This window comes from Dermacentor andersoni, chromosome 3, assembly GCF_023375885.2.
Source record: "Dermacentor andersoni chromosome 3, qqDerAnde1_hic_scaffold, whole genome shotgun sequence".
Taxonomy (NCBI): Eukaryota; Metazoa; Arthropoda; class Arachnida; order Ixodida; family Ixodidae; genus Dermacentor; species Dermacentor andersoni.
In genome coordinates this window covers 200992959-201015903 of record NC_092816.1, presented here as the reverse complement: position 1 = coordinate 201015903, position 22945 = coordinate 200992959, and positions in this window count along the sequence as shown.

Sequence of the window (22945 nt, the reverse complement as noted above, 5' to 3'; positions counted from 1 at the left end):
CTTGTGGGCTCTGCCTTTGGCGTCTCAACACGTCAGGTGCACCCACTTGCTTTTTCAAGGCGAGTGTAACGGTTACCGTGAAATTCACGTTTGTTGAAGATCTTCCTTGCCGTGGGCATCTCAACTTACAAACCGCAACGACCACAGGCACAATGTACGATACTCCCAGGAAACGCACTCGACTGCAGCTCGAACACAGACGACTCAGATGTTCGAAGGTTGTAGAAAGGCGGAAAAAACACGCGGAGATTTTCACGGTTGTCTTGCCTAAAAGAGATGATCTGCTATAGTTGCAAGAACCATTTTTATATACCACTGATTACAGTCGAGTTTTAAAATTTGCTGGTGAAAATTTTCGGTTAGAGAAATTGATGATAAAGCGGAGGGTACCCGAAAAGGAGACGTGGCCACTGACTACGTGGTTTCGGAAAGACTGTTTTTCAGCCGAAAATATGACTTTCTAAGAAAAGTGCGACTATCAAACGTTAAAGAAAAAGATTAACTTCTCAAATTCTAAAAAAATAACGAAATCATCTTTGTCAAATTTTTCTTTACCCTGTGCCCTTAAGTGGAATGGCTCTTTCACTTTGATAGATAGGATTTATTTTTCTTCCATGGTGGGCAGAACCACGAGCATGCGGCGTGTTCCCCGTCACGGTTCACACAGCGGAGACAATTTTCGCAGGTTTGAGAGGAGTGTTCGTAAGAACTGCATTTTGCCCAAATTTGGCGTCATTGGCAATTGTGTTAACAGTGGCCGAATCGCTGCCACTTATAACATCGCAGAGGGTTCGGGACATATGGGCTGACCAGGAGCTTGACATGCACGGCCGCGATTTTCTGAGGCAGCGCACTTGAGGCGAAGGTGAGAATCAGATGCTTTATGTAGATTTCTTTCCCGTCACGCCTCATCTTAGTTTGTTTCAGACTGGCGACATTTTGCTCCTTCAAGCCCTCAAAAAGTAAGGCCTCAACCAGCTCCATCAGGTCGTCATCGAAAGTAATACTGCCAATAGTGTTCATAGTTCGGTGTGGAGTCATGGTAACTGCAATTTTCGCGAAAGGGACAAGGTTCTCTAGCTTTTTATGCTACGTTTTTGTCAAGCAGTTCCCAGTGAATGTACCCGCTAGGTAGCTTGGTAGCTTTGTAACCTCGGCCTATAGAATCCGGAGGTATCACGTTTTCAGAATGTGTCAGATAACACTGTGGAATGTTTTCTAGGTGGTGGCCAAAATATTGATATACTTCAGTGTACTCTCCTTTCTGAGTGCCATCAGGGAGCTTACAAGTATGAATGTTCATAGAGAATTTTCAGCTTTCGCTAGCGACGCGACCCGCCCACCATGGAGTCCTACAAGGCTGTAGGGCCTGCAAGAAGAGGTCCTGCAAGCGCTAGCTCTATGTTACTACTATAACTCAATGTAACAAAACCAAGGTTGGCTCCTAACGCAAGGTTTACCCTTGCTGCCGCGAAAAATTGGAAGTAAAAGGAATCGAGGAGAAGACATGACAAATAGAAAGTAAGAGAGAAAGTTTAAGATTGTAGAGCATGAAGGAAAAGGCAAGTACCGATTTCCCCCGGCTGGGTTAGTCTGGGGGAGGGCGTCTACGTTGAGCGGAAGCTAAAGAGGTGTGTTGGCTCCGCCAAGGGGCCATATATGTCTAAACAATGAGCATTGGCTCAGCCTCCAGGATCCCATTTCTCCGAACGCGGCAAGGCAACGCCCGGCTAGGTGCGGGAGGGTCCAATTCACGTGTGCTCGGGTCCGCGGTGCCGCAGCACACCAAATGCCTGCTGGAGCAGACGCTCCTGTGGGGACCTCTTCTAACAATACTTTAGGGGTCGTAGTACTTCTCAACAGAATGATCATATCAGTAATGCTGCCATATGCACGTACTTGTGGTAATATTACAGCTTTCCTGTTCCAGAATTTCTAGTGATAGCACGAAATTTATTTTATGGCTATTGATGAGAAATAGTCAACGTGGCTGTGGACACAAAGAATTTCTCAAGGCTTTGACTATACCTTGCGACACTCTCGAAATGCACATGTTACTGCGACAGAAGCTAAGTGATTTTACTTACGTTTAACTCTCTTCCACGTCCATTCCGCACGTCCATATGTTAAGCTGAGACCGCTTGCCATCATCGACATTGCACTACCGTATTTTTTGTAGTAAACCCACCTCTTAATTCCAAGCTTTGTCATTGCCAAAACGCAAAGGAAAATAAAACTTTTCCGGAACAGTGGAGGCTGTTTCAGTGGATGAGTGGTGAGGGGAAAGAAAGTGGTTGACGTCATAAGTAGAGAGGGAAAAATGAGGGGTGGATGTGAAAGACGGTGTGTTAACGAGGGAGAGAGTCCTCTGAAATCACACCTCTGTGGCCAATAAGAATACGATGGGCAAGCGGCATGGCGCTTCGACGCTCGCAGCCAACGCTTCCTATATAACTGGCCTGCGCACTCTACTTTAAGGCGTCATGCTACTTGGACCGAAATTTCTACTTCCAAGGCCTACATTACGAAAGCGTTGATGTCTAAATCACCGCGGCCATCATTGAGTCATCTGCATTAGATTCTATGGTAGTTGGGCAAAGTAGAATTATGTCATAGATGGAAGTGCACAGGTCTTGTGATATCTAGAAGGCGCTGGCAAAACTGGCACACCGCTGGGCGAGAGCAGGGAATCACGCTGTGTTGCGTAGCGGCAGGTTTTGCTGATTACCTGTGGCGTTTGAAAGGTTCTAGCATGTCTCGTGGAGGAGCGAGCCTTTGAGGCAGCTTGAAATGGATCTACTGCCCTCAACGAGCGGCTAGAGCAGGCCTAATGCTAACACATTTCCTTCGGACTAATCACAGCGAAGCTGTTAGCCTCTAGTTTTGAGATCTTTCGTGGCGTGCGCAACCAAAAAGCAGCAGTCGGAAAAGGGGCTTGTATATGAGTTTTCGCATAACAGAATTATGTATTCTCTTGCATTCAAATTAAACTTCGATGCTGCGAAATCTGTAGGTGGTGTGTAAAGCTGTACTTAGGGAATTTCGTGAACCATTTGGTTTTCAGAATTTCACCCAGTTCGATGAAGCACTTGCGCTAGCAGGGCCTACAAGTATGATGATGTATGCTGTGCTAACGATACCACCTATCGGTCAAGGCCACTCTGAAATACTTCTAACGGCAGCTGGAAAAGGGCTTTCTCTTTCTGTTTCCACGTAACAGGGTTATGTTATCTCGCATAATCGGATAACTATGCGAATATATCTTGCCCTCAACTTGCGTGTAATTCGTACTTTGCACATTTTCTTATGAAAATAGCTTTCAAACATCAATTTAGCTCAATAAGCCAATTGCGCATGGCGGACAGTCTAAAAAAATGAGGATGTATGCTGCACTTGCGCACACGTGCGTGCGCGCATGACATGCGTCGCATGTGGTGGTGGTGCTGGTGTGACGTCGTCTAACGTGAATAGCATATGTGGTACTTGTCTAACGTCCGTACTAGCTTTGTTGTACATCCACTTTAACAGGGTGGAATGAAGTCGGATTTTTTTCTTTGCTTTATCGTGCAAGGGTGCCGGCAACTACTGTATGGCTTCGGTCTCCGGACATTCTCAAAACAATGGGGTCTATGCATGTATTTTAGAAGTCATACCCAGCAATATTGTTGTTGAGAATGACCGTAATATGTACAATGCATAAACACGTTCTTGACATGATGTCCGCATGTTTTAGTGGAATTTTTATCATTATCGTGAAAAGAGTGTTGTCAGTACAAAGAAACCATAAATGACAATGGCGATGATAAGCCTGAAACATGAGGCATACCCACAATGGTGATTGAACCTACAAAAAGGTGGTTGCTGAAACAAAACGTCGAAACAATCGACAACGTAACTGCTAACTGCGACGGCACAGTGACAACCTCATGAGTAAAAGGAAAACAAGGTGAAAGCAGGAGCCAACGTTTCGACAAGTGGGCTTGTCTTCTTCAAGGCGACATATGCTTGAAGAAGACAAGTCGACTTGTCAAAACGTTGGGTCCTACTTCTAGCTTGCACTCTAAAAAAAACAGGGGAGCGAGAATGGAGCAACTGGCTCTGCTCCTTCCTCTGGCCAGCGAGTTCCTCCTTTCAGCAAGCTTCACACGCCGCGCCCTCTTGCGGCAATCGTTAGTGTAGGAACGAGTCGCGCGGTTGCGCCGAGATATCGTGTTGTGTATCCTGATTTCACCGGTTGCGATCTATCGGTTCTATGTCTACGAGCACCATGGGCGGTTCTTTTACGGACTGACTGCATATGAGCGCCTTCAATGACAAACTGCACGGATACCTCATCGTGCAACGTAGCTTTACAATTGTTGGTCGATTTTCATGCGATATCATCAACGTCGGTAGAGGAAGGCTGGTCGCAAAACCGGCAACTTATTTCATTCTTTATCATTCATATGCGCATACGAGTTTCGCTCTGCAGTAGTCTATACGTTTTAGACGCAGTCTTTGTAGACATCATTTACTGCACTGATATGCAAGGAAGGCTTTATAATGTATTGGTCTGATGTTTTACTCTTGTGGAACATAATGCTTAAGTGTATTTCTTTTCTTCATTCCCGCGATACATGCGACTATTGTGCAATTATTATTAGTGCGAAAGTGCCCATTGAGTTGCGGTAAAAAATATGTACACATATTCAGTAGAAACACGTACGTGTTCCTAGAGTGGTGCGAAAAGTGACCGGTATATTATCCAGTGCCACTAAAATTTCTGCTCGCGGTGGCTATGGTGTTTTTCTTATGGTCGCGGTTTCCACTCCGGTTACTTTGGCCAGATTGCGGTGGGGGCGGAATTTGAAAGCAAATGTAATCTCTTGTCAAGTCGTTATGCAAGTAGTTGCAAATTATTCTACAGCATTTCGAACTAAGCTCTTTGTGTGGTTTAAAACAAATAAGGCCAAGTGGTCTGATTTCTTTTTGTTTTTCATGCAGCTTGCGTATGATTTTCAGTTTAGCCGCCGTTTCTTCTCAGTGGCTATGGTGTTGGGCTGCTGAGCACGAAGCCGCTGGATCGAATCCCGGCCACGGCGGCCGCATTTCGATGGAGGCGAAAACATCTGTGTACTTAGATTTAGGCTCAGGTTAAAGAACGTCAGGTGGCCGAAATTTCTGGAGTCCTCCACTACGGCGTGCCTCATGATCAGAAATTGATTTTGGCATGTAAAACTCGATATTTTTTATTTTCAGTTTGATGAAGATGCGTTTGTTCACTTTTATAGTGTTATGTGTCTTTGAATTTCAGAATGACGTTTTCACAATTGAAATTATTTAATTTCTTTTAGAATACCTAGCTAACAAGAAGCACTGGACCTTATGTGCACATCATTTAAGTAGAAGTTGAGCACATCAAAAGACACCACTTAATTGCTTGTATAACGTCGATGGCCCCCGAAGAGAAAAACGGACACCAGAGCTATCCAAAAAGGTCACGTTAAAAATCCCCTGAAGAACAGTGGCAGCAAATTTTCCTGCCTGATGCATTCTTGCTACAACTCAGTACGGGTGGGTATCAAAAAGCTTGGATCATTAGGTATAGTTACTAGAGCTATGTTAATATTATTTTGCCAGTGCAATTATTGAAGCTTCTGTTCGTTATAGTGCAATTACTTTACTGTTATGCCTTGTATGTTCTTGCATCTAATGCAACAAGCTAGTGTCCTGGAGGGTGGAGAACATTGAGGCTTTCCGTGTACTAAAATGACAGCATTTGAAGGGCAAGAGTGCCAAGAAATTGATAATGTTATGAAGAGTTCATTTTGATGGTTGCCCATCATATGCCACTCTTGTGAGGTGGAAAAGAAAGTTCAGAATTTCTTAGATATTACTACCTAGGAAACCTGGAGTTGGATGACCCTCATTACTGATGCGAAAATACCATGGTATCTTCTTCATTGGTGTCCGCCTTCTCACTGATAATGCACCCACACACTCATCTGAAGTTGCTGCTGTGGAAGAAAACGAACGTGGCTATGAAATATTGCCTCATGTGAGAGCTGCTACAAGGAAGGTCTACTGAGGATTAAACAACGCTGAAAAAAATGTGTGAACTTGAATGGTATTGATGTAAGGAAGCCTTAATAACTATAAAGTTAAATAGCTTTCATCTATTTATTTCTTGGCAATGATATTAACCTTTTTATACCTCTATGTCAATGTGTATTTAGTATCTGTATGTTCAAGAATATTCAAAGTTCACTGTCTAAGCACACCATCAAGCATGGGCACAAGTAATTGCGGATTTTGTTGCGTTTGCTGCTTAGCTTTGATGTCCGGCAAAAATTACTTGTTTCATGGATTTCTATCAATGTTGTTGAATGCCACAATCTTGGTTGCTCAAATATCTCCAATATTACAGGTAAAAGTGTGTGGTAATAAAGTGAACCTGACATGCTGTAATAAAATGAAGTTCGCTTTTATGTACTGTTGTTCCTTCACTATATTCATATAAGATTGCTTTCAAATCAAAGTAACGTAATATGTGATCTACCAAACTGGCAAGCTTTACAGGACAGGTGTCACATGCTTAGAATTCATCAGCATTAAGTGTTATGCATCAAAAAATGCTTTCCACTTGTTGTTGTCCTGAATCAGTTTAAACTTCTACTTCCAAAATCCCTGCTTCTTACCAGTCATGTTAATTATCTCCGTTACTTTGCTGCACCAGTCCTCGTGAGCATATGCATAGCTGTGCGATACATCTGGTGCTTTTAATAAATTGCCAAGAAGCCCATATTGTCACCTAAGAGCCTATTACCTTTTACTAGCTAATTGTATAATGAATAAATCTGCACAACACATAAGTACAGCCACATTATATGATAAAATATCACACTACAATGATTAAAAATGAAAGTAATATAACATAATACCATAATTAATACAACAAATATAAAAACAAATATTTGATCAGAAACAGAAGCGCACTACCCAAGCAGAAAACTGTCTTAAGACTATAGAATAAATAAGCAGGTGCCTGTAACAGTTTCTATAGGGCGTGACAATAATAAAACACTATGGTTATTTCAGAAGCAATAACGCCACGCAAGAAAGAGCAGCTGCGGTAGCAGTTAGATATGGAGAATATGGCGACTATTCCTGCTGTGGAGTCGGTAACAGCCACCAAAGAAGAGACGATGGAAGACGAGGTAGACGACCCGCGAACACCGGCGTCTCCGTGCAACGCTGCGTCACCGGGCGCGTCTCGCGTGCTTGCCGCGTCAGTTGCTCCTGTTCAAAAGCGTCCCTGTCTGCTCAATCCAGACGCTCTCCAGGTACGCCCATCTAACAGCCCCCCCTGGACTGCATAATGTTGCCATCCATCCAGAGGAAGGCTACAACATAGAAGAGATTCCTACGACGACCCTTCAGAAGACGCTCGCTTCTTGCGTTACGACGACGGGCTTCTCAGGCTACACATATCACCGGGCCTCCAACACTGTGTCCGTATGGGTGCCGTCCTTAGAGAAAGTGTGTGTCCTATGCACATTGGCAGCAATCACCCTTCCCAATGGACGCGTTTTGCCCGTTCAAACATACCTGCTCTCTGGCACGGACATCTCTCGCTACGTGGTAACAGGATCGATCCCGACGAATCGCCGGAAACCGTACGTGGTACTTTGACCTGTGACACTCATGATGTGCTGCTAGCCCACTACCTAGGACGGGGTCGCACATGGCTGGTAACAGTTTCAGGACCCGCTACCCCACCCAAACGCTTTATCTGCGATGGGTACGCTCTTCGACCTCGTTCATACCGGCCAAGCGTAGTATACTGTTACCAGTGCCTACAACAAGGATACAAGCGTGTATCGTGCCCTAACCCGGCTCCGGTGCTGACAAATGAGCCAAACACCTTCCAAGACTTCCGATGCGCTCTGTTCAAATCCATTGACTGTTCAATAATGGATCGCGCTTGCCGAACCAAGCGTAAGGCTCAGAAAAGTAAACGCGGTGTTCGCACTTTTCGCCCTACTCCACATACCCAGGACCTGTTGGTGTCTCCCAACCACCTCGATCCGCTTACAGAAAGGATGAAACCATCAAGGAAGATGACCCTTCATCATATAAGGGGATCTCTAGTCCTCAGGCAATCTACAGCATTGTTACTAGCCGGACTGGTCACAGACATCGTGCGTCTACAACAACGGTCCAGGAGGAACTTCAAAAGAAATTGCGTGACATCGATCGCAGAATCGAAAGATTGCAAACGGAATTATCCAAACTCAACTTTCGCCGCAACCACCTTGTCACTGCGAACAGTTCATTGACAGCAAATAGGTCATCGCCGGCGCAAACGCCTCAAAAATATCCTCCACCAGTGCCGGCGTCAGGTGGGGTGTCTATGCGTGAACCTGCGCCCAAACTTGACTCCAACCAGGCATTTGTCGTGCAACAGTTATATACCCTAACTGCCACTCTTGCGGAGCACTTATGATGGCTGCCACAATGGCCTCTAAACCGCCTTCATATGTAATTCAATAGAATTGTTGGGGTCTCGCTAACAATGTTGGTGAGCTCCGAGAACGCATTCGTTTGGGCTCATTTCGAGCGGCAGCATTACCCCTGCAGGAGGAGAACTCTCTTCCTCGAATCTCAGGGTTTACTAGCTACGCAGCACCTTCCATCCCAGATCGCCGTGCGTGCTTGTCAGGCGATAAACCAGGAAAATCAGCTATACATGTTCGTACCTCTCTCGTTCAGACGGCTATACCTATGGTGACATGGTGCACTGCGTGGAAAGAGGTCGTGGCTGTAATCGTGCAACTTACTCAGTGTGCGATTGCGCTTGTGTCGTTTTATGTGCGTCACTACTTGGAACAGGCACCCCGTCTTCATCTAGGGTAGATCACCTGGCATCGTCGGCATCCTCCTGGCTGCCCTATTCTGATCGCCGGTGATTTCAACGTTCCTCACCGTGAGTGGGGGTACTCTGTGTCCAGCGAACGTAGACGTCTCATCCTTGATACTCTCACCCAGAACAATTGTAGTCTGAATAATGACGTATCCATGCCTAGACGACGCTGCACCCACCCACGAATGCCACCGTATTCGCCGTGCCTGGCATGGTGGTTGGACCATCAGCGCCTGGCATCGGGAAGCGGATTGTTGGGGGAGTGATCACCATATCGTTCGACTCGGCCTAGCCCCTCAGAAAACCCCACCGCCTCCATCGCCAATGCAGGGTGATCGAATGGGACACGTTTCGTGCTTCATTAGCAAGGGACGCTCTCGACCCTCTATGCGACATGATTTCTATGTTACAAGTGACGGTGAAAAAAGCCACTTTAACATCATGGGTCGAGAAATCTCGTCCGGCACCAGATCTTACACTTCTAGAGCTTGGGGCACAGCGTCACCAGGCAGAGGTTCATGCCGGCCGACACCAAGATTCCGTGGAGGCTCAACTCCCCCACCGTCAGCTTACAGCCGCAGCTAGACGCCACGAACGCTGCCTCTCACGTTAACGCTGGTCGGCGTGGTGTTCTTCCCTTGGTCCAACCTCCAGTGCCACATCGATTTGGAGAGCGTTCCGAGCAATGAAAGTTGGTGGACGCTCTCCTTACCTGAGTTCCAGTGCGTGCCTCACGTCCGGCAAACCGCCAGGATTTGCATTTAACATGGCACAGGTATTATTTCCCGATTATGATACGCAACCACCTATGGCCTCTGCTCCATTTACACTTCCGCTGAATGCAGGGGCACTCCTATCAGCTAATGTTACCTCTGGGATGCAGTCTCCATTCACAGTGGCTGAATTTCTCGCTTTGCAATAGACCAAGCCAAATTGAAAACTGCCCAGGCTCCTGACGGCATGACATATTAGTCGTTTAAAAACCTAGAAGGAGCCAACATGGAAGTTGTTCTCAGCTCATTAAACGCTGCAAGGCTGTCAGGAGAAGTACCAGAGCACTGGCTGCAAGCAGCTATAATCGCCATCCCAAAGCCCGGCAACCCTCAGGACAACATATTAATTTTTCGACCAATTTGTTTTATGTGTACATTATGGAAATTCCTGGAACGCATGGTCGCTAACCGCCTCCAGTGGTGGCTAGACGTACATCACTGGTATTATCCGTCGCAATTTGGCTTTCGCCCCCGCCTTGGTGCAGAGGACGGCCTAGGTCACTTATCCTCTATGGTTTTGATTGGTGACCGATCGACCCGAGTGAGGTCCATTCTCGGCATGGATGTGCACAAGGCATGTGACCGCGTCAGCCACGCTGCCCTCGTTGAAATACTACGCTGGATTCACTTACCCGCCCACAATGCAAGTTTATTCACACCCTTCTTACATCTCGTGAATTCGCCATCCGCACCAACAAAGACAATGTGGGATCCTTCCGGACACATCGCGTTGTACCGCAAGGGTCAGTTGGCCCCCATACTTTTCAACATTAGCCTCATACCCTTGGCATGGCGATTGAGCGAGATTGCTGACCTGCACGCACTCATTTATGCGGATGACATGATAGTCTGGACTGTCCACACGTCTCTACAAATTCAAGCCACAATGCTACAGCTCGCTCTCACAATTACAGATCAATGGTGTTCTTTTATGGGACTCATGTTGTCGCCTCAAAAGACGGCTCTATTTTCGGTCGCGAATGCGCGCGGTCACCATGCGTTTAGCAACACCTCTATCGTCCTTTTTTTTTCCAAACAAGCAGAATTCCAGTCAGGTCAGTACGAGTCCTCGGCCTGGACCTGTACAATGCCGGCTCCGCCGGCCCCTCCTTTCGCACAGCACGTTAGAAGGCATCCGAAATGCTGCAACTCATCTGCAGGATTTTTCAAAAGTAAGGTGGTGCCACAACCACCATCGCCCGCCTTTTCATACGTACTGTGTTACAACCAAGGTTGAGATACCAAGCCCAGTTTCACCGGATGACACGCGCACAGTGGGACGGCTTGGAATCTATCAATCGAGCAGCAATGCGTGTTATTAGAGGCCCCCCACAAATTACGTGCATTCCAGCGCTCCAGGTCGAAGCGCGATTAAGTACGCTAGACGAAGTGGTTCACCAGCGTCGCCAAGCCGGTTCCACAAAGTGCCATAATAACCCTGAAGCCGCAGCTCTAGAGAAGTATATGGCAGACGGTTCGGTGATCCGCCGCGATTCCTGCCCACCGCGACCACCGTGGCGTTATCAGAAAATTACGGAAATTGGCCTCTGACTCGCATACTCACACGATCCGTTGGCCACCTCCGTGAGTTCACTGTAATAGCAAATAGCTCCCCAACTATGTGTGCGAGCTCTTCCCGCTGACATGTAGCGTATGTCGACGCTAGTGTGAGTGATGATCACGCCACCACCGCTATCGCTTGTCCGGAAATATTGACAGAAATAGCAACGTCCTCGTCTGCATGCTCCCCTGCCTGGCCGTGGACACAGGCGGAGCACTTGGCAATCCAAGACGCAATATCCATCTTCTGTCCGCTCCTTTTGCCATCTAGTGGGCACATTGACATCTTCACCGATTTCTCAGCCGCCATCCACGGTCTGCGGTGTCTTCTGACTTCCGACGTTTTGGCACAGGAGATTCAGAACACACTTGAGCCATTACCCGTTGCAGTGCGTTTACAACGAATACGTCGCAATGCACATCCCACACAAGCCTTAGTGGATGCAGCAAATAATAACAAAACTTCTCGTCCACTTCAATAGGTATCCACCTCTCCGGAGGCAAGGCTCCTCACAGAAAAAGAGCACCTACGGCGCGCCACGTGAGCACTTCTCCCACTATGTGACACCGACCTTCCTGGCGGCCGAGCGCGCTGGGAAGAGGTCTTGCTACGAAGGTTGCGCCTCCGTGTCGCCCTTACCCCTGCGGTAACCTGGTCGTGGTGGGCACAGTACGGTGCATCCATCAGCGATTCCTGCCCCTTCTGTCCGAAACACCTGCTTCTATGTGGACCACCCCCAGGTCGACCGCCAGATGTAGACAGTTGGATCTTGGGGCCCCACTACCGCACACAGCTGGACTTCCTCCGAGAATCCAGCATGTATCTACACGTGTAAATAATTCTTTACGCCAGAAGGCACGCAGTCACCACGAAAAAAAACTAATTAAGAGGAAAAAACAAAATCAGAAAAGCAAGTAATTATGATACCTCAAAGGGAAGCTCATTACTTTTCGAAGCGAGATCAGAACGCCTTAGAACACGCATCTGTAAAGTGAGATATAAGGAAGAAGAAGCATGTGCTTGCTGCGGTAAAGCTAGGCAAATGACGGAACATGTTTTATTAGAATGTGAAGATATCTGCCCAACGGTCGATTTAGGCACTACTGGCTTCCTTGAAGCCCTTTGGTTCAGCGAGAGCAAGGGAAAAGTAAAGATGTCCGAAATAGAGATTAGTAAGAGGTGATTGTAAGATCGGTGAAAGGAAAGTAGGGCAACGACAAAACACGGAGACGTATGAAAGCAAAGTTCATGATAAGGGGTCAGGAAACTTCGTTGTGATAGTTCATCGTGTTTCGTTTTCCTTTTCGTGTTTTTTTTTTCTTCTTTAACCTAGGCAAGACATTAGCCCGTATAATAGCAAGAGCTTCGTGGCGCAACCAACCGCTCCGTTCCAAAGGCGGCGCTCATAATATCCATCCAACAATCCATTCATGGTGTTAGCGTGATCATGAATGTTTACAGTTGTAGTGCAGTGCGTTTATCACTACATTTTGTCGGTGCAGTTTCGTTCGTACTGGTATCTGTGCTCGCATTTGCTCGTATTGGAGAGTTATTTGCGCGGAAAAGACTGTAGTGTGCTGTGCGACTGCGTATCGATGTAGTACAAGTTTACTCCGGGATACTCAGTCATACAAAGATGAGCTGGGCTGCTTTGATCAAAGCGCGTTGTTTGTGTCGATTCACTACCTGTTAACATCAGCGCCGATTGCCCTGTGAACACGTACGTGACGGACGTCGCTACAGATGGCTACACCTTGTGATGCTTAGATAAATAAAGCCAGCGAACCTTGCGGTCGTTGAGTGACGATTATTTTGTAGTACCCATGTCTCCGTCAAAAATGCTTTCTTGCTGGTAGAGCGAAACGTGCGAATTCTGTTGCACGATGTTGTCACTCGCCCAAGTTTATCTTGCTTGCACCTACTCTGTTGCATTGTCATATAACTGATAGTAAGCTGATCAAGACTACTTTTTTTCTTACGAGCACGTGAAATGTGCTTACACTTGAAATGCGCTTACGAATCGCACACTATCTATCAGCTAAATATAGGCACAGTCAGTAAGGCTATAACCGTATTACTCGCTTCGCTTGCATGACGTCAGCCATCTTGGTTTTGAAGGGGGAGCAACTGTTTCTGTCATGCAAGAGGGAGAAAGGTTAGCCCGTTAAAAGACGAACATACGGGACATCGCCATTCCCCCTTTCGAGGAGCAAGGGTCATTCCTTTTTTTTTTCGTAGAGTGTGTTCTAGTTTAGCACATCGCCTCGAATTTCTATCTTCCGCTTTCTGCTCTGTTTTCCCTCGACAGCATCGTGTAGTTTGCAATGGAGCTATGTTCTAAAAGGCGGCAAGGGCTGCACATACTATTGCAAATGTGCAGAGGAGATTAAATCTAAAACCTCAGTGTCACGTGTTCAAATGTCGCACGTGGCACTGCATCATTTCGCTCATGACAACCGTTTCAGTTGATATTTTACTCTTAGAATTCAATTATCTCCAAGCGGTAGTTTCAAAACAAACCATCAAGCAAGAAAAGCTTGAAGGTTTTCACACAGCAACTGCCCCTTCACCTGCGGCCTGAATATTGATTTGCATGAGAAAGATAAAGTTAAATATGATGTATATAAAATTCACTTTCAACAGTTGCTTGAAACGCCCAACGTCAGGTTGGGCAGGTACGTGACGATAATTTAAGTATGAGAAATAGAGTGTAATAAGCCCTTGAGTTCGTGTTAAGTGGCAAGATATGCCTAGTTCACGACGTCTTTTTATTACGCGTGCGAGCTTCGCACGCGTAATGCGAGAACATCGGATCGTTCCCCACCTGCGGCAAGTTGTTGATGCCGGCAATGAAACTGGATGAAACACATCCACTTTCACTGCCATTTATTTATCATGTCATTATTCCAATTAGAAATTACAAGTAATTTCCCCTATGTTTTCCTTGGTGTCTTTGTTGGCTTCTCACGATACGATTAATAAAAATCAGGCCCCTCGGCCAACCCCTTTCCCTCTTGCCTTGAGGGATGCCATTTGTAATTTGCAAGACATTGGATGTACAGTGGTTCACTAATATATCATTAAAGCGAGAACTCTGGCATACCCTAATTTATCATATTTAATGTCCACGTACGCTCCCATGATTAGGCTGAGGGAAAAGTGCATTATAGTTAAGTGTTTAGAAGGTTTTACTAGGATCTATATAGATGCCAAAAGTGAGGAGCTGTGATCCAAAGCCATTTCGTATGTGTTCTTTTACATCAAGCAGTTGACTTGCCTTTAATGAATCCATACTGCAAATATTAATGATATAATGCTTTGGAATAAAATTTTGGAAATGGTCGTGGATAACTTGCCCTTTTGAGAAGAACGGCAGTGCCTAGGTGCGCCGCTAATCACTTTAAATAATTTATCGGCTTCTTTTTGTAGGTTTCTGCGCCTCTGTCAAGCCGCGTTATAGCAGGAAACTGTCCAGTACTCAGTGAAATGTGGTAACTGTGTGCAAAACATGGCGCAGAGAAAGCTAGCCTGCATATCACAAAGTCCGTACGTGTACGTAGTTATACTTCTGCAATATGCATTACTATTTCATACAGAAAAAAATTTTGCTTGCTCCAAGAATAAGAGAAATCGTTAAATAATTTATCTAAGCAACGCCATTCCTCTGTAATATCGCACAATTGCAATGAACTTTTAAGCATTATATTCCGTATACATAGTTTAAAATTCAGATATGAAATTACCAATTTTTATACGATCGCATCGCTCCCCCATGACAAAGAGTCCTAAAGTGCTCAGTTCTTGAGTAATCCCGTGGGAGTGGAGTGAGAAGAAATATTTTAGTGAGAAGCAGGCATCGTAATATAATGTGGTGGTGTTAATTAAGGCTACGTTTTTCATGAAGTTGGATCTGTCCGTTGAATGTACTCGTTCTCGCAAATCCTCATGTGAAATTTAATTTCAATAATCATTCGGCTTTATTCACCTATGTCTCGCCTGATTCCCATAGTGGCTTTGAGTCATAATGTTTCTCGATAGCAACAATAACAACATTGTGGGAGAATGTCGCTCTCGCAGAGAACTTAAAAAAAAGTAATTGCTGAAATCTGCTGCCCTAACCTTTTGCATTTTCTTGTGCGATTTCCAATCCAGTCTGACACAGATTTCCCGAAAGCATAATCAAATTGGCGTTACTCACCGACCAAGCCGATCTTTCCATTGCAGCAACGTGAGGAAGCAGCTATAAACACAACGTTTCGCTACGAGGACACGCACCATAGAGGAGAAACGAAAGGGAGGAAGAACAGCAACCATATTCCAAATGCAGGATATACGTGCAGTTAAAGTTTAACATGTGTTGGCCTTCCGTCGCCAGGTGTTTTGTTTTTTGCCCGTTTCACAGCACAAACAGCCCACGCTGCCATGGTCCGCATGTGTGCTCTTTCCTGAACTATTCACTTCGAATTTCTGGTATGAACTCCGATAATATTACGGTAGCTATTGAGTCACATACTTAGACATATATTAAAGAAGAAAAAAAAGTAACTACAGCCGAAAAGTATCCCGTGCGCAAAAATACGCGTCAGCGTCGGTAGTGTCACCAGGCAAACATTTGAAACATTCTTCAAGCTTCACTTTCATATCTGGTTCAGTTTCTATTTCAAAGCTCAACCTTTGTACGAAGTACTATTGTCCATTTTCGGACAAGTTCACTATATGCCGCACTTGTCTTTTTATGTTATTGTATCCTATAATAACTTAATGGAAAGGACAATCTGTAGCCAGAAAATGACGACAACGACGTCCCAAATGGCGCAGTTCCACCCGAAAGGCAGAACGTCAGGTGCCACTGCAAATTATCACGCAGCGACACCAAGTAAGCATAGTAGTCCTATCGGCGATGAATATGTAAACATTCGCTTATTACCTATTTAACAAGCATGGTGTCGCGAGCGCAGAGGCAAAACTGAACACGTCTTATTCAATGCGCGCCCACACTCGCTATCAGAATGCTAGCGTCAATAAGAGCCGCGGAAGCAGCGAGCGAATTCCCCTTCCTGCTGCCTCTCCCTTCAACGCGAATAAGGCGGTTAGAACACAACCCACACGAAGCCAACAACCCTCGGCGGGCCTAGATTCTGTACCCACTGCAGATCCCTTTCAGCATAGGGCCCCTGCAGCCGCACCAAGGCGCGTCTTACGCAGGCACCGCCGAAGTAGAACACGCTTTCCCCCACGCCCCCCATCCACTGCTGCTTTGCGCAATATGGAAGGCGCCACATTTCCTCCCTTGCATGCGCGAGATCGACCCACCATCGTTCTCGACTCCCTCTCGCATGCTTTCACTAACACCCTCAGCATAGGGCGTGCGGCCGCGATGTTATCGCGCTTGGGCTTTATACTGAACATCACGGCGACGGCAGAGATGCGCATGGACTGTCGATGACCTTGTTGTCGTAATAATAAAAAATGGCGATATTAATGCGATTAGCAAGCAAGCAATTAGGGACACATCGAATTGCCACCACATATACGCATCTTGCCTGGCCATTTCCATTTGCACGCGTCGCACCATCTCAGTGAACACGCGCGTAGTCCGCACGTGGCAACTGAGATCCGTGCTGTGCCGATGTATGCAAACACTGAGAAAGGCGTCTCGTACAAACCACGTAGCGCGTTACACGCGCTTCCCTCTGGGCACGCTGCTTCATCTAGTGGTGCCTCCGTAAAATGCACGCATTTACTCTCAGATGTAATAGCGCATGCTTTCTACTTCTTTTTTGTTGAAGAGAGGCACGTACCTATTTGCACGGGCCCAGTCACTCAACCTGTCCTAAAAGAGGTCCATTTAAAAGTAATTCGTGCATTTTTTCTTCATTGGGCCGTGGCATCTACCCTGTCATCGCATTGGGTGTGAAATAAGTTGATCAAGGAGCGGTGCGGTGTTGTTTTCACTTGTTAGGGCTTTAAAAATCACTGAGACAGTCGAACAATGAGACACTGTTCTTTTCCTCAAGGTGTAATTAACTTGCATTGTCTGCCATGTATCAGCATAGAAGCGTTTACATATAAACATCTTGTTGTGCATCTACACTGCCTCGCTTCCGGCCTGCGTTTGATCATCGCTGCGGATAATCACACGAGAGGCTTCACGTTCCAGAAAAGAACCAACAACGAAAACTTTACTCTATGCATGCCCAGAAAGCGCTACTACTGTCCAATGCTAAAAGGACACCAAACCCGCGGGCGCAGCTTCTCCAATATTGCTTCTCATGAAACGATGGGAAGTGGTGTGGAGCAAGAGAAAGAAGCGTTTTCTTATGTGACACGCTATTGGAACAATTTTTGCACTCGATAACACCCGAAACACCATTCATTGGGTCATTTTGTAAGGGCAACGTGAACGTTCGTTATAGAGATTGAATAAGAATGTGCAAAATAACGAACGGAAGTGGGCATCCAGAAGCCGTTGTCCGCTTTAGCAAGAGGCAAAAGCTGTCGTTTTTGTGAGTATCCAAATGGCATGACATGTACTTTCCTGTAGGGAAGGTGCAGCGGCGGAAAGAGAAATGAGGTGAATACACGAATAGCGTCACACCTGCGTAGGAGCAGTACAAATGGCCCTGATAAATTTCCTCCCGCTGAAGCAGTGCATAATAACGGCAATGGCTGCGTAGAACTTTACTGCGGCAACATGGCAAGGCTGCATAGACATTGTGGTTAGGCGACCTTAGTCTATTTGTAGCGAGAACAGACGCGGAAAAAAGGTCGAAATGAATAAGCGAGCGAATATGTCATCCTCTCTACACTAATACTATAGAAATGCAAAAAGCGCTTGCCTTCGCTTGTTGCCTTGTAGATATTTTAGTGTAAAATCAAACATGGTGAAGACAACACAACACTGCACCTAGGTTGGATGTGTTCCTATTATTTCTTCTTTATCAAAAAATCAAACCCCGGCCCTCAGTCCCCAGCAGCCGCGAAGCAGCTGACCACGGCGGCGGTCAGACCTGTGAAGCAAGCAGAGGATGCTAAGAATTCCTGGTTCCGGACAGGCCGCCAATGGAATCTGAACCTGGGAATGTTTAACGTTAGAACGTTATCCAGTGAAGTCAGTCTATCAGTGTTATTAGAGCAATTAGAGGGTAGTAAATGGGATATAATAGGGCTCAGTGAGGTTAGGAGGACAAAAAAAGCATATACAGGGCTAAAAAGCGGGCACGCCCTGTGCTACCGTGGCTTAGCGGAGAGTCGAGAACTAGGAGTCGGATTCCTGATTAAAAAGGGTACAGCTGGTAACATACAGGAATTCTATAGCATTAACGAGAGGGTAGCAGGTCTTGTTGTGAAACTTATTAAGAGGTACAATTTGAAGCTCGTACATGTCTTCGCCCCTACATCCAGTCATGATGACCAGGAAGTCGAAAGCTTCTATGAACACCTGGAATCGGCGATGGGTAAAGTCAAAACAAAATACACTATACTGATGGGCGACTTCAATGCCAGGGTTGGCAAGAAGCAGGCTAGGGACAAGTCAGTCGGGGAATATGGCATAGGCTCTAGGAATAGCAGTTGAGATTTATTAATAGAGTTTGCACAACATAATAATATGCGGATAATGAGTACCTTCTTCCGCAAGGGGGATAGCAGAAAGTGGACGTGGAGGAGCCCGAATGGCTAGACTAGAAATGAAATAGACTTCATACTCTGCGCTAACCCTGGCATCATACAAGATGTGGACGTGCTCGGCAAGGTGCGCTGCAGTGACCATAGGATGGTCAAAACCCGAATTAGCCTACACTTGACAAGAGAACGCAAGAAACTGGTACATAAGAAGCCAATCAATGAGTTAGCGGTAAGAGGGAAACTAGAGGAATTTCGGATCGAGCTACAGAACAGGTATTCGGCTTTAACCGAGGAAGAGGACCTTAGTGCTGAAGCAATGAACGACAATATTATGGGCATCATTAAGGAGTGTGCAATAAAAGTCAGTGGTAACTCCGTTAGACAGGATACCAGTAAGCTATCGCAGGAGACGAAAGATCTGATCAAGAAACGCCAATGTATGAAAGCCTCTAACCCTACAGTTAGAATAGAACTGGCAGAACTTTCTAATTAATGAACAAGCGTAAACACAGCTGACATAAGGAACTATAGTATGGATAGAATTTAACATGCTCTCAGGAACTGACCAAGCCTAAAAGCAGCGAAGAAGAAACTAGGAAAAGTCAAGATTCAGATGTATGCGTTAAGAGACAAAGCTGGCAATATCATTACTGATATGGACGACAAAGTTCAAGTGGCTGAGGAGTTCTATAGAGATTGATAAAGTACCAGTGACACCCATGACGATAATGTGAAAGAGAATAGTCTAGAGGAATTTGAAATCCCACAAGTAACGCCGGATGAAGTAAAGAACGCCTTGGGAGCTATGTAAAGGGGGAAGGCAGCTAGGGAGGATCAGGTAACAGCAGATTTGTTGAAGGATGGTGGGCACATTGTTCTAGAAAACTGGCCACCCTGTATACACAATGCCTCATGACCTCGAGCGTACCGAAATCTTGGCAGAACGTTAACATAATCCTAATCCATAAGAAAGTGGACACCAAAGACTTGAAAAATTATAGACCGATCAGCTTACTGTCCGTTGCCTACAAAGTATTTACTAACGTAATCGCAAATAGAATCAGGAACACATTAGAATTCTTTCAACCAATAGATGAGGCAGGATTCCGTAACTGCTACTCAACAATAGACCGTATTCAGACTATAAATCAGGTGATCGAGAAATGTGCGGAATATAACCAACCCTTATATATAGCTTTCATTGATTAGGAAAAAGCGTTTGATTCAATCGAAACCTCAGCAGTCATGGAAGCATTACGGAATCAGGGTGTAGACGAGCCATTTGTAAAAATACTGAAAGATATCTATAGCTGCTCCACAGCCACCGTATTCCTCCATAAAGAAAGCAACAAAATCCCAATAAAGGAAGGCGTCAGGCAGGGAGATACGATCTGTCCAATGCTATTCACAGCGTGTTTACAGGAGGTATTCCGAGACCTGGTGTGGGAAGAATTGGGGATAAGAGTTAATGGAGAATACCTTAGTAACTTGCGATTCGCTGATGACATTGTCTTGCTTTGTAACTCAGGGGACCAATTGCAATGCATGCTCACTGTCCTGGAGAGACAAAGCCGAAGGGTGGGTCTAAAAATTAATCTGCAGGAAACTAAACTAATGCTTAACAGTCTCGGAAGAGAACAGCAGTTTACGATAGGTAGCGAGGCACTGGAAGTGGTAAGGGAATACATCTACTTAGGGCAGGTAGTGACCGCGGATTCGGATCATGTGACGGAAATAATCAGAAGAAGATTGGGGTAGGGTGCGTTTTGTAGGCATTCTCAAATCATGAACAGCAGGTTGCCACTATCCCTCAAGAGAAAAGTATGTAACAACTGTGTCTTACCAGTACTCACGTACGGGGCAGAAGCCTGGAGGCTTACGAAAAGGGTTCTGCTTAACTTAAGGACGACGCAACGAACTATGGAAAGAAGAATGATGGGTGTAACGTTAAGGGTTAAGAAAAAAGCAGATTGGGTAAGGGAACAAAGGCGAGGTAATGACATCTAAGTTGAAATCAAGAAAAAGAAATGGGGCGCATGGTCAGGGCATGTAAAGAGGAGGGAAGATAACCGATGGTCATTGAGGGTTACGGACTGGATTCCAAGAAAAGAGAAGCGTAGCAGGGGGTAGCAGAAAGTTAGGTGGGCGGATGAGATTAAGAGGTTCGCAGGGACAACGTGGCGACAATTAGTACATGACCGGGCTAGTTGGAGAAGTGTGGGAAAGGACTTTGCCCTGCAGTGGGCGTAACCAGGCTACTGCTGCTGCTGATGATGATAATGATCAAAAAATACCATCAAGAAAAATTTGAATAGGAACTCTTCGTTTTCGTGGTTGGCATGCTGAGATAGGACAACGAACAGCAGTTACCAAATATTTTGAATAAACTTGAATAATACAATTAGGAATAATCGAGTCTGCATTTACCAGAACTTCTAACGATCTTTTCCGGCAGAGAAACGCAATGTTTAGCGCAGGTATCTTTCTCCCTTTCTCCCTTTATTTATTTCTTTCTTTCTTTCTCTCTCTCTTTCTTTCTTTATGTGAACATAAGATGTTTAAATCAAATATTTTATCAGCCCCCCAAAGCAATGGTGTTTTGAGCGGCACTGGGCAGTGCTGTGGCCCGAATCACACAATTTTGTGCTTTAAGAACAAATGAAACAATAGGGCAAAAAGTACAATTGCAAAATAAAATATCTTATATGTGCATTAGCATGTGCGCACGAAAGTATCGATGCGTTTATGCGGATCACTGTATAATTTCCTACAACAAGGCATAATACAAGTACACAATTTCCTTCTGTCCTCCCTACCATTCTCTCTCCAGTTTCCTCCATCACTCGGCTCATTTCTAGTGTTTGTTCCTGCACGATCAATAGTGTAAGCAATGACATGTTAAAGCAGCAAATTGTATGTACAGTACAATCCTCTATTTCATCATATACAGTAGTAAATGTTTTGGAAGAGTGCCAGTCAACAATTACAAATAGAAAGAACGCTATAGTCTGTTTATGCTAGCCTGTTTTATGCAACTGCTAGCAAAACTTCATTAGAAAAGTCCTGTCACATGGTTTTCTGCGATTATTCCCAGCCATTTGTCAGAACGATGCATGTTACAAAATCTTTTATATTCCTGAATGACGATAAGGTGGGACCTTCTTGTATAATATTAAAGTAGAATGGTACATAAAATGACCTCGTTCTCTTACCATAGTTCGTGAAGGCTTCAGTCCGACGATATTCTCCGTCTTGCCCAGATCACGAGTTTTTACGTTTTTGTTTTTTAATTCAAACGATTGATCAAAATAATGCTTCGCAAATGGCACCGAAAAAAAAAAAGACAGTTGAATGTCCAATATAGCATGTTCGGCCATCAGCTCACTGTGGCTGACGAAGTGGCTGTTTGTTCCGTATGTTTTGTTATTCGTTATTTTTGTTATAATACTATTTAACAAGTTTAGCCTAGATGGCGAAGCAAGTCCGTAGGTTGTAATGCCATACCGTAGTGCAGTTTCACCTAGAGCCTTATAAGGGGATTTTCTTAACCTAACATCACATACATATCTGATTTTGTACATGACTTGTCGCAATGCTTGGTGCATTTTAGCTACATGATGCATGTGGTGAACAAAGCAGAAAGATGCATCGAAAGTAACGCCAAGGCTCTTTATTTTGGTGGCATGCTGCAAACTTTCGCAACAGCACCCAATGCTGGGCTCACTATGCAAGTACAGATGTTCTGTTAGCTGCACTTTTTGTACGCGGTCGGAAAGCAGACTAACTCTGTTTTCTTTTGTTGACAAATATGTAGTTGTTCTCAGACCATGCCATTTATGTTGTACATATCTTCCTATAACGAAGTAATGCATGCATTAAAATTTTCATGTGGTATTATTAAAGCAGTGTCATCAGATAATTGGTAGAATTTGAATGCAGCGATATATGGGCCAAATCGTTGACAAAGAAATTAAAAATGAGTGGGCCTAGTACGGATCCTTGTAGGACTCAATGCTTTATGTGTACTAACTCGCTGTGTACATATTGAATTCTAACGACCGGATATCGATTTTTAAAACAGTG